The 13,061-nt window shown below is 51.4% G+C and overlaps 1 protein-coding gene across 1 annotated transcript in view; it reads left to right on the top strand.

The window, feature by feature from the left end:
* The window catches only part of NCS1 (neuronal calcium sensor 1), a 408,070-nt gene extending 396,740 nt beyond the window's left edge, over window positions 1-11,330 (top strand). The window contains exon 8 of the mRNA XM_086924819.1: window positions 9,985-11,330. The gene's annotated coding sequence lies outside the window, so the exon portion shown is untranslated. The remainder of the gene's footprint in view (window positions 1-9,984) is intronic.
* The last annotated feature ends 1,731 nt before the right edge of the window (window positions 11,331-13,061 follow it).

Here is a 13,061-nt window from a genome sequence, read left to right as displayed (position 1 = left end):
TCCCGCCGTGGCAGCAGGGTTCATCAGCTGCCGATCACGCCTCTGCAGGGACCTTGATGGCGGGTGCGTGCAGCGATTGTGGCAGTTCCTCTTGCTGGCGTCAGTTCCACCGCGGGGTTGTGCCTGTTGCGCGTGGGGTCCGACTGCCCACCCTCGTCGCCAGTGTGGTGGATGATTATGGGGGGTCAACAACGTATGCAGGCCTAACACAGGGGCGCCAAGGATGACACATACACTCACTGTGCACGCGCGCAGCGGGAGCACCGACTGAGCGCCGAAGGTGCGCCAAAGGTAAGCCCGTCTGCGCCCATCCGCGCCGGGACCGCGCCCAGCGCCAGGACCCCTGGCCCCCGCAGACCCCAGCCCACCCGCCGGACGTACGACACCGCCACCCTCGGCGCACTCAACGCCGGCCGAATCCCAGGATGCTACCGAGCCACCCCGAGACGCACCCACGGACCCTTCTGCTGCAACTCCTGCAAGTTCACCTGCATCCGGACCTGTACTACTCCAGCACCAACCAAGACCAAGACGAGCAACAGCAGCAGCCACCTGAAGTGCATCCTGCTCAACACCCGCTCCGTCCACAGACACGCCATCGAGCTCTGGAACCTGCTCGACACCACAGCCCCAGACGTCGCCTTCCTCACGGAAACCTGGATGAACACCTCTTCAGCGCCCGACATCGCCATCGCCATCCCAGACGGCTACAAGATCGTCCGAAGGGACCGCATCAACAACACCGGAGGAGGCATCGCCATCATCCACAGGAATACCATCCGCATCACGACCAACGCCGACGACACCCTCGCACCCGCCGAGCACCTGCACTTCCAGGTTCACATCAACCCCAAGACCACCCTCAGAGGCACCCTCATCTACAGACCCCTGGGACCACGCACACAATTCAGCGAAGACATCGCCGACTTCATCAGCCCGCACGCCCTCCCCTCCGCTGACTACATCCTCCTCGGGGACCTCAACTTCCACCTGGAGAACAACAACGACCGCAACACCACCACCCTGCTGGACAACCTCGCCAACCTCGGACTCAAGCAGCTGGTCACCACCCCCACCCACTACGCCGGACACACACTCGACCCCATCTTCTCATCCAGCAAGGACATCGCCTTCAGCCACGCCACCGGACTCCACTGGACGGACCACAGCTGCGTCCACTTCAGCTTCAGAAGGACCACGATCCACCACCACCAGCAACAGGTTGCACGCAGAAGCTGGAACAAGATCACAGCCGACCAGCTCGCGACCGCCCTGAGCAAGAACCCACCCACCAGCGCAACGAACCCCAGCCAAGCGGCCACCAACCTCTCGAAGTGGATCAGCTACTGCGCAGACGACCTCGCCCCTCTGAAGACCCCGCCTAGCAGACCCGGTAGCAAGAAAGCCCCATGGTTCACCGACAAACTCAAGAGCTCCAAGAAGAACTGCTGAGCCCTCGAGAGAACCTGGCGCAGAGACCTAACACCGGACAACATGACTGCCCTCAAGCTCGCCACCCGAAAACACCACCATCTCATCCACGCCACCAAGAAAACCGCATTCAAGGAACGACTGGACAACAACGCACACAACAGTAAGGAACTCTTCAACATCGTCAAAGAGCTCTCCAACCCCAACGCCGGAAACAACGACATCACCCCTTCGCAAGACCTCTGCAATTCCCTCGCCTCCTACTTCCACAACAAGATCGCGGACATACACAACAGCTTCAGCACTCAACCGACGCACGCCACGACCGAACCACCGCCCCCCACCACCACCCTCCGCGCCTGGACCCCGATCAGCACCGAAGACATCGTCCGCACAATGAACTCCATCCACTCCGGATCTCCTACCGACCCCTGCCCTCACCACGTCTTCAACAAGGCTGACGCTGTCATCGCACCCCACCTGCGGGACATCATCAACACCTCCTTCGACACCGCTACCTTCCCGGAGAGCTGGAAGCACGCTGAACTCAGCGCTCTACTAAAGAAGCCATCAGCCGACCCCACCGACCTCAAGAACTACCGCCCCATCTCGCTGCTCCCGTTTCCTGCAAAGTCATCGAGAAGACCGTCAACAAGCAGCTGGCTGCCTTCCTCGAAACGAACGGATCCCTCGACCTCTCGCAGTCTGGCTTCCGGGCCAACCACAGCACCGAGACCGCCCTGATCGCAGCCACCGATGACATCCGAGCTCTGCTTGACAACGGAGAAACAGTGGCCCTCATCCTCCTAGACCTCTCCACGGCCTTCGACACTGTCTGCCACCGTACACTAGTGCAGCGACTCAGCAACGTCGGAATCCAGGAGAAGGCACTGGAGTGGATCATCTCCTTCCTCGCCGGTAGGACACAGAGTCCGCCTCCCCCCGTTCAGATCTGAAGCCACCGAAGTCATCTGCGGCCTTCCTCAAGGCTCCTCGCTCAGCCCAACCCTCTTCAACGTGTACATGAGCCCCCTCGCAGACATCGCACGCCAGCACAACCTCAACATCATCTCCTACGCCGACGACACCCAGCTGATTCTCTCCCTCACCAACGACCCCGCCACCGCCAGAGCCAACCTCCACAAAGGGATGAAAGAGGTAGCCGAATGGATGAAGAACAGCCGCCTGAAACTGAACTCGGACAAGACGGAAGTCCTCATCCTGGGATCCTCACCCTCCGCCTGGGACGACTCCTGGTGGCCCCCCGCCCTAGGCAGCGCACCCTAACCAACAGACCACGCACGCAACCTGGGCTTCATCCTGGATTCCTGCCTCTCCATGACCAGACAAGTCAACGCTGTCTCTTCGTCGTGCTTCAACATCCTGCGCATGCTACGAAAGATCTTCCGGTGGATCCCCACCGAGACCTGGAAGACGGTCACCCAGGCCCTCGTCACCAGCCGTCCGGACTACGGCAACTCCCTCTACGCCGGAACCACCGCCAAACTCCAGAAGAGACTCCAGCGGATCCAGAACGCCTCAGCACGACTCATCCTGGACATCCCCCGTCGCTGCCACATCTCCGGACACCTGAGCGACTTGCACTGGCTCCCGGTCAACAAGAGAATCACCTTCCGTCTCCTCACCCATTCACACAAAGCCCTACACAACCAAGGCCCAGGATACCTCAACAGCCGCCTCAACTTCTACGCTCCCAAACGCCAGCTTCGATCGACCGGCCATGCCCTCGCCGCCGTCCCCCGCATCCGAAGAGCCACGACAGGGGGAAGGTCCTTCTCCTACCTCGCCGCCAAGACTTGGAACTCCCTCCCCACCCACCTCCGCCTGACCCAGGACCACCTCGCCTTCAGGAAGCAGCTCAAGACCTGGCTGTTCGAGCAGTAGCGGACCCCCCTCCCCTAGCGCCTTGAGACCCTCTGGGTGAGTAGTGCGCTATATAAATGCCTGATTGATTGATTGATTGATTGATTGATTGATTGATTGATTGATTGACTGTACTATTACGGGCGGGGAAGCCTCGAGCGACTTCCACCCCTTTATTTTATACTCGGGCCACGCCTGGCCAGAGAGTGATACACTGTGTGGTAGCCCATCCGGGCTAAAGGTCCTGCGTGCTTCCGAACCCCCGTGGCAACTAGATCGCTACACACACCTGACGGCCAAAGCTTGGAACAACCTTCCCGTGCACCTCAGGTCCACACCACCGCTCCAGCAATTTATGAACAAACTCAAGACCCGGCTGTTGAAATGAATAGTCCACCAAGTAGCAGCTAGCAACTCCAGCACTTTAAGACCCTCGTGGGTGATTTGCTGCACTTTACAAATCCCTTATTGATTGCTGATGGGTCATCTAAAGCTCTTTCCAGCAGACAGAGCCGCAGTCGGGTCAAGCTGCCCATGATCGTGGACGAAAGAGATCTCACCCGCAGGAGTGAGGTGGTGAATGCTACATATTACAGGTGGACATCGCCTGGGAAGGCCGAGGCGATGAGATAGGCTGGGCCCGGCCTCTCCTAAGTGTTGAAAGGACCCTGGCAAGAGTGGACAAGGGAAACGTGGAGGCGCGGAGGTTCATCCTGTTCTCTGGAAGATGCCGGTCGGCCAGGCTTCCACGCACTTGATTAAGGGCTACCGAAGAAATTTATTTCGTGAAAACTGAGAGTGCGTTCACTGCCTGAAAGTGAAAGATCTAAGGATCCAGAATCCAGGCTCTAGAACTGCTCAAGGTCTGGAGTATCCGTCTGCTGCCGAAGCAGGAAATGTTTCCAGAGTCACCTTGAGGGGTCCCTCGGAGTCTTCGCACGTGTGCCACCAAGCTTGTATATGTGGCCCATGGAAGAAAGAGTGTCCCTCCCACAAAGATGCAGAGCTGAGACCTGCCCATCAGGCTCTTGGGGGCCAGGCGTCAGTCAGAAGTACTTGGGAGCTATTGTGGGCTTCCCCCTAGGACTAGCAGGTTCTGGTGCACTCCCTTCTGTTGTCCTAAAAACAACCTTTTTTTTACAGCTTTTTTCAGGCAAAAGGCAAGTTACTAATTACAAGGTCAGCCACCACCAGCCTGTCACTCACACCCGGCAGGAGATGGGAGGGAGGCATCTCTCTTCTACCAATTACTTTAGGATGCTGCAACCCACGCACACTGCCCAGCAGGGGGCAGCATTGCATCTGGAATGGGGAATAGTTTGCCTTGTGGGCTCTTTAAAAATGGCTCCTGTTTCCATCTTCCCGCGGTTTTCTCTGGCCCGTTTGCGTCTGTGCTCGGTCTGACACAAGCCTGTGATTGAAAGAAGGCGACATCCCTGGGTTGTGTCCAGGTGGCCACCTCTCACGTGATGGACACAGACGCAAGGGTGCGCAGTGGCCACCATGTACCGTAAGTAATGTAAAGCACCTGGTCACAGACCCCTGGACACGAGTCCAGCCCTACCTTCTGTCTAGAAAGGACTTCCCAACCTCTTGCAGGGACCCCCGGATCCAGCCCCTCCCGGAAGCTTCAAGCCTTCGTGAGCTCTGCAGCAAAGCTCGCGGCTGAGAGAGGGAGGGTCCCTCTCACTGGATCTGAACCCCTCTCGTGGCAAACAGTGGACTCACAGCGGGGGCTAAGACCTCCCTCCGGCACTTACAAAGCCCCCCACCGTATCTCTTGGACAAACTACCAAATAATTTCAAATTTAATAGGGAACGGGAGGAATGGAAGCAAGGAAGGAGGTGCTGGCTCTAGAATCCCAAAAAGGCATTAAAAAAAAACTCTGTCACTCCTTCTCTGCTGATATGTTTAAAATCAGGAACAGCAGTTTCACAGCGCTCAGAATAACCTCTTACAGTGACAGAGAAAACCTTTCTAGTACTAGATCAGCCTGACTGACTGCGACCAGGCCTCTAGGCGGTCACTTCCTGTTTGCAAGATTTCCCGCCCTCTGTGGTCACATGACTGCATCATGGCTGTTTAATATCCCCATTGACACGGTGGAGTGGTTAATGGCGGTTAAAGACCCGTCAGTGGCGCCTTGCCCTACAGACTCGCTTGTTTTCCATATTTGGGTCTATCAGGGTCAGACTGGACGTGGGGCCAGAAGTCTTGCCTCCTTCACCCCTCCTCCATCTATCCTTGAACCACCTCTTTGCCCCTTTCTCTTCTGTTATGTTATGTTATGTTAAATACACTTATATCGTGCTCAGCTACTCCGCAGAGTGTCCCGGGGTTTGCAAAGGTAAAGGCAGACAGAACCAACAACGGCTAGAACAAGAATGTTTTAAGATGTTTTTTTAAATGAATGGATTCTTTCCATGAATCTCTGATGGACACCCTCCCCCCTCCTGGTTGCATATAATCCCCCCACTAAAGGGGTTGTGCTGCTAGTAGTCCTGGGTGCTCCTCTTAGATGTGTGTGCGGTGTTTGGTAAACCCTTGTTTGCTCATCCGCGCTCCTGGTGGACTCCCCACACCATGTGGCACGGCTGGTTGTATAGCGGCCATATTTATGGTTGCTGCTGTGCCTCTCCAAGGGGTACCCCTAGACCAGGCTTCTTGGACATATCTAGTTCTTATTCCTGTGAGTTACCCCTCTGCCATTTGCGGGTGGCGTCTTCCACCGTACAGTGTGGCTGGTTGTCTAATGCCCTTGCCATGTGGTACACTGCAGTAGCCTTGTGGAGACCCAGAGCCAGTCCAAATGAATAAACGTACAGTCGCTGCTCGTTTGTCGCTTCCGGACAGACTGCACTGGGGAAGCTCCATACCCCTCGTGGGTGGACTATTCAGAGTGAGTACCAAGGTGGCCTGTGTTATGTTGTTTCTTGTGAGTAGTATATTTTACCAAACTACAGAGGATTGTCCCGGGGGCACGGCTGTCCACGGCTTATCAGTGTCTAATGCATAGATGTACAGCTTTGACTTAAGATTGTGGATCAGACGAGGGGCTTCACCGGCTGACCCCATTAAGGTACATAAAGACCAAACCCTTGTTTGGAGATTTATGAAGTGGCTGGACTCGATGACGTCTCTGAGCCACTTGGCCGCTTAGGCCACTGAACAGCAGCCAACAAAGGCTCGCCGCCACTGAATGTGGGTTCGATTACGGACACACTACGCGTCCGGCCGGTTGCTGAATATAATGTCCATTACCATCTTAGTGGTGATAGAAAGTTGGCAAAAGGTGCAGCTTGTTGAATCCCTTCCAGTCCACAACGCCTGAAGCATTTATTATATGATGTCATCAATTATATCATTAAACATGTCATGACGGATGCAATCAGTGAGATCATAAGCCGTGCATGATGGGAGTTCACTGAGCTATAGCGAATTTCAGTGCATTTTTTGTCTTCTAAACTAAGCTGATAGGTTATTTCAACAACGTCACTTTAACGTTTGATTTTTTCTGAGATTTTCAGTTTTTTTAATGTATTTTAAAATCTTATTACCATTCCTATCTATACCATCAATTTAACCTTTGGCTTTTTCAGTGAATTTCAGTTTTATTTCTTTGGATTATGTTCTAAACGTAGCACCTTTTTTAGGGCGTGTCTGGTTAATACTTGGATGAGAGGTCGCCTGGGAATTCCATGTTAAAAAGCATTGTGAAGCTCGCCACAGACTCATGGTTCTTCCTCCTTAATTTGTTTTTTAAGTTCTTTATTATTATTAAATTATTTTTTAGACTTTGGCCTGTGACTGCCAAACGTCAAATTGTCACTGCTTTAAGTGCCTAGATTCCACAGAACCCAGGAAAGTCACTAGGCTCTTTGTTACAGGCACAGGGAAGGGAGGCTGGCAGTCCGCTCTTGTTGTGGCGTGTTGTTGCAGCTGCTCGTGCCGAGGCCTGACCATGGTGCTGGCAGTGCCCCTCTGGATGTGCGAAGGAACCCAGTGTAAAGCGCGTGGAAGGAAGGGGTCCTCTAGTTTTAAACTCTTCAACCCTTTTTATTATATTAGTGTGGTTTTTGATACCACGGTGTCAGGTTTGTTACCATAGTTCCACAGGGGACGCCTCGTTGAGTCCTGTGGCACTAGATATAGGGGTACTCCGGTACCACAGGACAGGCCTGCAACAAAAAAAATGTATATATTATATATATATATTTTGCTATTTGACATAAGGGAGGGTCACATCGCTAATGGCCCTCAGTTTTAGGGTATGCCCATCCTCCCCTTTGTGTCCTTTGATTTTTTTTCTCAGGACTCGGGGACTGTGTTTCCGAGTCCTATAACGGCTAACACAACATATTCTCCAGGTTGTGGTCAGCCAATCAGGGTACACCAATCCACTTCGAATGGATCAATCACAATATAACATCAGCACTCTAGGTATCTCTAACTTTTTACCAACTTTACCAATCCTCACGTCCACTTGAGCACCATTTTAAACACTAATTTCTGTAAAATAGCTGAAAAGATTTGCCCCAATTCACAAAAAACATACTTTTTTTTGGTAGAGTTCTAACTTTTTGTCAAATTTGGTGCAATTCTTTTCAACCATTATTTTTGTACTGGATAGCAGATTTTCCTATGGGAATTGAAATAGGGAAATTGCACGTTAGGGATACCCACCCCTTTTAGGTTTCGCCTTGACAGCACTTGCGCTGTCTCTTCGAGACATGCTGTATTCAGTTTGTGAGCTTAGAGCCTGCCCACTGTTTCTCATTGGTTTTGTTTCAGTGCCCTTTAAAAATTCTTACTTTCGAGTGGGTATTTGTTCCCATTTGTCCCACCTTTTCCTTGTTTGTTCCCTCCCATGGAGAACGCCCCCAGGATGTGTAGACTTCCACTTGTGTGCATTGAGGCTGCTGATGAGCACTACTTTTTTCTTTAGTTTCTGCTGGCTGTATGGAAAGTCTCTCTGGCTGCACAGCTGGTTCCCCTGCGCAGTTGAAAAACAGGCTTGTTCATGCTCCCTGCTCCTGTTACAAGCTCTGCTTCTATCCGAACACCATTTTTTTCCCTCCGTTTCACTGTCTCGCTATTATCATTGACTGCACGAGGGAATGGCGTGGCAATGAGGTGCGCTGGCAGCTGAAAAATACCACCAAAAAACACAGTGTGTGACTTATCCGCTCCCCCGAACCCCGGTCTTTCTCTGTATCTGCTCATTATGTTTTGGAAAAGTGCCAGGATCCCAGGAAGCAGCGCTACGTTAAGGCCAATGCAACAGTTCTGTCCCCTGTTCTTAATTACCCCTGTTGTCCAAGTTCCCTTTACGCCCTCCCTCCTGTATGTTACGCGCCGTTCTTTCGCATCGCTCACTTGCTGTAAATGTCTGCAGCATAGAATCAACAGTTGTGTGAAGGAGGCAGTCTCTGCTGTGACAAGCAGCAGCCGTGCTTAAAGATGCGAGGGTGATTGATGTGGTGTGTGATGAGCGTACGGGCATGGGGAGAGGGTTTCTGCCCCACCGAAGGATCGGTTTCATTGGGTGAGGTTTCCTGTCATTCCGGCTGAGGCGCAGCCATTAATGATCCGGAAGAATCAATAATAGCCAGGACCAGTTGAACAAAAGCGATATCAATGCGGATGAACAGTGACAGCAACAGTACTACCAATACTACAGATAATATCAGTCCTTATGGTCATAACAATCCAGCATTAAGAAAAAAACTAGAACTAATATTACTGTGTCATGACCTCACAAAAAATCATAGGAAGAATAACAATAAGTAGTTATTATTGCCATTATTAATATCAGTGTGATTGTTTTGTTGTTACTGCTAGTTCTGTTGGCTTTACTAGTGTTAGTTATATTTTCTATTGTCGTTATGGTCATTGTTATATTAACCCTTTCCATGCGGCCGCGATTCCCCTGGTGTGCTGTAAACAACACGAACAGGGGCGGGCCGTGGCGAACCCCAGCCGTCATCAGCACACGAGCACCGTAGTGCATGACGGCTGGGGTTCGTCATCAGCATGGAAGGGGTTAACAGTAATAATAACGTCGTATATAACAATACGACTGAGGATGATAATACTAGATAGGATATTAGTGCTGGTAACAATAATAGTAAAGGGGCATTTCACAAGTCTTGTGTAGAGGATCCAGGGGAGTATTTATTTTCTCCTGCACCTTACAGGGCATTTATTTTTGCTCACCACGGTTACGTCTTGGGGCAGAGGTAATGTTGTCCTTCGCGTAACTTCAGCATGATCTGAGAGACCCAGATTTGATTAAACTCTGAAGGGAAATGGAGGTGGGAGGTAGGCTCTGGAAGTCCCATTTTCCTTTGAGCACAAGTGGGGATTAGTTTGGGGTAGTAGTTGGCTGTTCTCGTGCCATCTGGCACATGTGTGGGCTAGCCCAGGCAGTCTTCCATTTGCCATCGAACACAGTTGTGGGCTAGCCCAGGCAGTCTTACAAGTGTCACCAGGCAAAGGGGTGTACTAGCAAGAAGTGGTCCTCCATTTACCAACGGCCATTTTCTGATTCCAAAGCTGACATTGGTTTTCCACCTCCCACTTTAGCCACTTCCCTGAATATGCTTGGATAAAGAGTGCGTGCTGGTCCCTGGTCCCATCTCCCTGACTCTCCTGTCTTTTACCCGCAGGCGCCTGAAGTACGGAATCTTTGTGTGCCATCTGATCCCATCGGTGCGGAAGCTCATCCGGCATCCCCTTCATGCGGTACAAGTGCGGGGAGCATGGCTCAAGGGTGACCTCCACAACCACTCCATCGCTCTACGCGTCAGACCGTCCAATCCATCGCGTCCTTCAGAGTCCTGGGGGAAAGGGGCAGAGGGAACCGAAGGACACCCGTTCTGGATTTCATCCCCGCAGAGAATCCACCCCATGTTCCATCTCCCTGCATAACCCATTCTTTCTCATGGTGGGCCAAATACCTGGGCCACGGACACGCCCATTTTTGCCTTAGATGACACGGATGGAATGTGAGCTGCGACCGCAGCATCTGGCGTCCTCTGACCGCCAAGGCAACCCTGCCCTCTTGGGTGGGAGAACTTTCATGCGAAAGAAACACAAGTTTTGCTGGTAGGGGTCAGGAGCCAGTGAAAAGGCAACATCTGCAAGATTATTCTGCAGCAGAAAATGCCACAGTGCTAAAAGCGGACTTTATTCCAGGAGTTGACGCAGTATTGTGCTTTTTTGGTGAAAACTGTGTTTTTTTTTCTTTTGCACACACTCACCTATATTTGCTTATACATAGATATATATATATATATATATATCTTTTATTTATTTGATGTTAATGTCAGCTGTGTGTCTTGCGTCTATGTGACAAGAGGCTAGAAGTGTTTTGTCTGTGCATGTTGGGGAAGGGTGTTTGGGAGGGACACCAGGGGAGGGAGGGTCATGTCCTCTCATTGACTTGTGACAATCCACTGTGCCACACTTTTGCGAAACCCTGCTGCGGCATCTGAGGGTCAAAATACTTTCATTCAGCATGACATAAAAACCTGTGATGTTGCATTACAGTGGGAGGCAGCTAAAGCTCCTGCATGGGGTCATTCTTGCTCTCTGCTAAATTGAGAAACAAGGCTTTCTTCCGCTGTTACTGTTTTGGAGGGCTGTGAGAAGTTCATGTTGTATCTCCTTAGCCCCTCTTCCTCCAGTCCGACACCTCTGTACATTATCTTTCTTCCCTACACATCACATACTCAGAGTTTGAGGAGCGCAGCAAGTAAGTAACCCATTTCAGGGCAGTGAGTCGTAGGCTGAGGGATGGGAGCTCAGAGCTTTTCTACCCAAGGATCCATGTTATGAAAGTGCTTTCTGAAAGAGCCAGGTGAAGCCCAACATGTCTATTCTGAAAGCCCACCTTTCTGAAGCGGGTACTACGCCCCTTTGTACTGAGCCGAGGCTCACAGAAGATGGCGAGTTCCCTACTTAGCTGTGACTTTGAGTTACTTTATCTCTGGCCATACGGAACTCTTGGTGGCAGTGAGACCTCCGGCGTGCCACAGACAGGGAGGCCATCCAGATGTGCTCCAGGAGAAGGCGCATCTCCAGCCATGCCACCTTACTACAGACATTGAGGCCATCCAGATGTGCTCCAGGAGGAAGCGCGTCTCCAGCCCTGCCACCTTACTACAGACTGGGAGTCCATCCAGATGTGCTCCAGGAGAAGGCGCATCTCCAGCCGTACTGTTCCCTGACTGGGGTTAGCTCCCACCTACCCTGAGCTCCCAAAGTTAAAGCAAGTTCTCCACCCTCAAAGAAGCAAGTCCACCACCATGCTGAGCGCTTAAAGATAATCCCTTGCCCTACCATGCCCTTAAAAATGTGAGTTGTAGAGGCAAAGTTTCTGCGCTCCTAAATACGACAAATGGCGGACCATACTTTGCTCTAAAGCTGAATCCTTTGCATACTCTGCTCTTAAAGAGTGACGAGGGGCCATATTAGATCCATGCGCTGTGGAAATGACATTTAGTGGCGTCACCTAAGTTTGAGAGTGAGGTACGAAATACAAAATTGGAAGTAATTCTTGTCATAGGTCCCTGATCCTGCCATAGAAGACAAAACAGTTTTTTTACCTCTGCTGACATGTTCTTTTTTTAAGTAAGCCTTTTTTGTCATTCAGCACACACATTCAGAATAGGAAGCAGAGCGTAGCCTGCTCTGCACTATCTTAAACACCTTGCAGGTGCATTGTGGGTAAACAAGACCCCAGACACCGCTGTGGCGCGAACATGATATCTTGCAGGACCGCAGCAGCCGTCTAACAGTTTACACTGTCTCTGCTCGTACCTTCTTGAGGCACTCCAAGGCAAAACTCCTGCTGTGCCAGACCTCAAAAGACACTATCGATTACCCACAATGCTACCTGAAGTTGACATCAAGCAAAGTTCCCCTTGCTTCCGGTTTATCCCAGTTTAAAACTAGAGCGCAGAAGGGGTTCGCATGAAGACTAGAGTTGTCCCTGATAGTAGCCTATCCTTTGCACCTGATGCCACTCTTATGGTCACAGTCATATGCCATTCTATTCTTAACCGCATGTTTTAGCAGAATGTTGAGCGCTATTGTTTTGTTATATATTTCCTGCGTTGTCCATCTCTCGTCGTAGGTTTGTTGAGTCGCCATGCATTTGAAGCAGGTCTGTAGCCCACACTATTCCATGTATTCTGGGAAGAGTTTGCCTATTTCTCCCATTAGGTCATAGAAGGGGTTCTGGTGCCAGATGATACCGGGTCAAGTAAGTAGGGCAGGCATCTCCTTGCCAGTGTGCTCATGTGTCCCTGATTTGTGTCCGTCTCTGTAAGCATGGCCAGTGCTGGGCGTCTCTGTTATGGTATGTCTTTTGTAGTCCCTTCTTGGTTCCTGTGTCTTTGTGCGTTTCATTCGTAATGTTGGAGGTGACATGAATTTCGTAGAGCTAGAAATGTCAAGTTTCTCTACGTGATAGGATCTGATCGTTGGCCAACAGGGCCCCCTCTGTTGGTAAATTTGTGACGTTATCATAGGGTTGGAGAGGCTGAAGGGGTGCTCAGAGGACTTGATTTGGTTGGATTGGCTGGAGGACTGGTGTAAAAGTCTTAAGCGAGGCGGCATGAGGACGACCACGGAGAGTTGGACATGTACTACGAGGGCTGTGTGAGCTTGAGAAAGATTTCATTAACTTGAGAAAGATTAGACGCACATGAAGATGACTGTCTGATCCTCACATGGGTCA

Source organism: Lissotriton vulgaris, chromosome 5 (genome assembly GCF_964263255.1).
Source record: "Lissotriton vulgaris chromosome 5, aLisVul1.2, whole genome shotgun sequence".
NCBI lineage: Eukaryota > Metazoa > Chordata > Amphibia > Caudata > Salamandridae > Lissotriton > Lissotriton vulgaris.
This window is presented reverse-complemented; position numbering and strand designations above follow the sequence as displayed.